At 47.2% G+C, this 3,445-nt stretch overlaps 1 protein-coding gene across 1 annotated transcript in view; it reads left to right on the top strand.

Annotated features, from left to right (window-relative positions):
• Positions 1-889: 889 nt before the first annotated feature.
• The window catches only part of si:zfos-911d5.4 (uncharacterized), a 22,656-nt gene continuing 20,100 nt past the window's right edge, over positions 890-3,445 (top strand). The window contains exon 1 of the mRNA XM_062560173.1: positions 890-927. The gene's annotated coding sequence lies outside the window, so the exon portion shown is untranslated. The remainder of the gene's footprint in view (positions 928-3,445) is intronic.

Below are 3,445 nucleotides of genomic sequence, written 5' to 3'. Positions count from 1 at the left end.
GGAGAACGCTTCAGGCTTTGAAGCCTCTGAAGCTCACCGAGACCACGAGTTGTGCGGTAGTCTCGGCGAGCTTTGGACCAATCGGACCACAATCAACTTCATTTAATCAAGTATACTGAGCAGTTTCATGGCAACCGTGTACAAAGTACATAAGTTGCAAGTACAAGTTGGTGGTCGGCGGTAGCGATGAGGATGGCGGCAGCGAGGACGATGAGCGAGAATGACGACGTCATCGGCGAGGACGACGATGGCGAGGAGGACGAAGGCGGCTAAGAGGATTACCGCTGCGGGAACGATGAGGACGGCGGGAGCGTGGACGACGAGCGAGGACGAGGACAACGAAGAATCGTCGAGGAGGACAACGGCAGCAAGGAGAATGACGACGGCGGCAAGTAGGATGACGACGGCGTGGACGACGACAACAAAGAGGACGACAACGGCGTGGAGGACAACGTTGGCGAGAAGGACAACGACGACACTGAAGAGGAGGACGTTGACGAGGACGACGGCGAGGAGGACGACCGCAAGGATGACAGCGAGGACAACGACGGTGAGGAGGACAATGGCGAGGAGGACAATGCGACAAGAACGACGGCGAGAAGGACGATGGCAGCGAGTAGAATGCCCGCGAGGACGACGGCGAGGAGGATGACGACGACAGCGCGGAGGATGGCGGCGGCGAGGACGACGGCAGCGCGGCAAGGAGGATGACGGCGGCCAAGACAACGAGCGAGGACGACGACAACGAACGAGGACGGCAAGGAGGAAGACGGCGGCCAGGACAACGAGCGAGGACGACGACAACAACGAACGAGGACGGCGAGGAGGACGACGGCCGCGAGGACGACGACGTTGGGCGAGGAGGACAACGGCGAGGAGGACGGCGGCGGAAGCGATGAGAACGGCGGCCGCCGTATATATACACACGTATGTTTATGTATATACATACATGTATATATACACACACGTGTGTCGAGTACATATATACATACACAAGTATGTAAATACATGTTGTGGCGGGGGGGAAGGAACACACTACACAACAGCTCAAGTGAAGTCCCCGGAGGGCAAGCTTTATTTACAACCGTAGAGTTAATTAGGCGAGGTCCAGCTTGTGAGGTTTCGCGGGCCCTGGTGTTCGCAGTGAATCCGCTTGTGGGGGAGTCGGTGCAGTGCTCCAGGGGTGCCGTAGGGTCACTCGCTGCTTTCTGAAACGCGAGAATGTCACACGAGCGGGTTAGCCTTACGTCTTCTCCAGGGGGCCTCCTTGTCCCTACTGAACCTGCAGCTTAAATGCAGCAGAGCTGACGAGCTGCAGGTGTGGCCACTCAGCTCGTGATGAGTGGTGAGAAGGTGTTCCTCGTAGGTTCCAGGGCAACGCTGATGTGGGCTTGGGACGCTCATCACAATGTATATTTACACACGTGTGTACATGTACATATATACATACACAAGTATGTAAATACACACATATGTACATGTACATACATACATACACACGTATGTACATGTATATGTATATATACACGTTGTACATGTACATACAAACACACGTATGTACATACATGTATATATACACACATATGTATGTACATGTACATACATCGGATGATGGATGATGACATACGTCGGGTGACGTATGACGGCGAAGAGGAGGACGACAACGGCGAATGGCGAGGACAACGTCGAGGACGACGACAACGAAGAGGACGATGCCGGCGAGAAAGACGACGGCAGCGAGGACGACGACGGCAGCGAGGAGGCAGCGAGGAGGACGACGACGGCGCTTTGTGCTGGGTTAACCTCGCAGGTCATCAACAAGAAGAGAAAAAAAAGATCAAAGGGGAAGAAACAAACCAGTGTTACCTATTTGTGTGCTGGATTATACCCAGATAGACAAACAAAGGGTTTTCAGGCTCTTCTACAGCATAAATCAGCAACATTTTGACGTTAAAGCAGATGCATTAAAGGTAAACGTCCCGCAGAGAGCAGCGAGAGACAGCCAGTCCATTGAATATCTCTTTCACCTGAAACCCGAGCAGCACCTCTTAAAGAGAGTCACTTGCAATCAGAAAGCCTCCATTTAATTACAACACACAGGAAATTACCCAGTGAATGGGTCAGCCGCTGATAAGAGGCTGGGCCCCAGGGATGACAGCTCCCGAAACCCGAGGAGACCCAATCTCAAAGCAGACTTATCACAAAAGCCAAGTCTGGAAGCCTGACAATCTGATTGTACTGTCGTCCAGATTCATAATTAATATATTTATCAAATTAATTGCTGAAAAGAGCCCCGGCCTCCTGAACAGTGGGCAGATTCTTTTGCTATTGGCTCAGCTTACCGCTAATAACAGTGTTGTCAGGGAAATAAGGCCAAAGTGGGTTGATGGCCCAGACCTCATGACAGACAAATTGCTCATCTTGTAGGGATGATATGGGGAAGGAAGGAAAAAATGGCATTGTTTGGTGACAACCACAATTGCACCCTTGTTTCAGATTGTGAGTGCCAAGCTGGAGCAACATGAAAGGCACATCTTCTCTCAGCGGAGAGCTGAAAATACCTGTTGTTATACCTCTGCTTGTACAAATCACTCATCAGAGGGTCGGTCCCTGCCGTATGTCGTTCAAGTGAAGAGGAATGTTTTTTTAGCATTTCATCACCCGAATGAAAATGAAACATTATACAACCTTGAGCTCTAACCGCAGTTATGTAACCAGAAAACGAGTAAAACTCTACCAAGCCTGCAGAAGCCACAGTTTATCTTCTATAACAAATTAATGATTAATATCACTGTGTTTGTCTGCTATATGATATATTTAATTGAAATTGCTGTTCCGAACAACCAATGATACATAAAGGAAAATCTTGAAAATGATCAAGGGTGCCCAAACTTTTTCATACCACTGTATATATAACATATTTATATAAACATATATATATATATATATATATATAAAGTCATACAAGATAGAAGTGCAGTAGTGCATGAGCAGTAGTGAAGTAGTTCATGAGAATACAGTGGTGAAGTTCAGAACTACCTGATGTTTGAAACCGGAAAACCTCACCAAGTCTATCGCATATTATCCTGCCGGAAAAAAGTCATGTTTTTGATTGAAAGTGTTCTTGGTTGTATTTCACGTACTGTCAAGAAAGGTATACACAGTGGATGTAATCCACTAACCAAATGCTAAAATTAGAATACTAGTATATGTTTCTGTCAATGGAAAGAGAAAGAAAATAATCCAAACAAATAAAAAAGAACATCTAACATTTTTATTTTTAAATAGAATTTTTGCAATTGTTCTTTTAAATTATGCTTTAATAAACTTTTAATTCAACTACTCCTAAATCTCCTAAACCTCACCGCAGCTGAGCAGCCAAAAAAGGGGGTGCTTTAAAAGATTGTGCAACATGTCAACTTGAGTCACAGGGCCACATTAGAAG

This window comes from Pungitius pungitius, chromosome 21 (assembly GCF_949316345.1).
Source record: "Pungitius pungitius chromosome 21, fPunPun2.1, whole genome shotgun sequence".
Lineage (NCBI taxonomy): Eukaryota > Metazoa > Chordata > Actinopteri > Perciformes > Gasterosteidae > Pungitius > Pungitius pungitius.
This window is presented reverse-complemented; position numbering and strand designations above follow the sequence as displayed.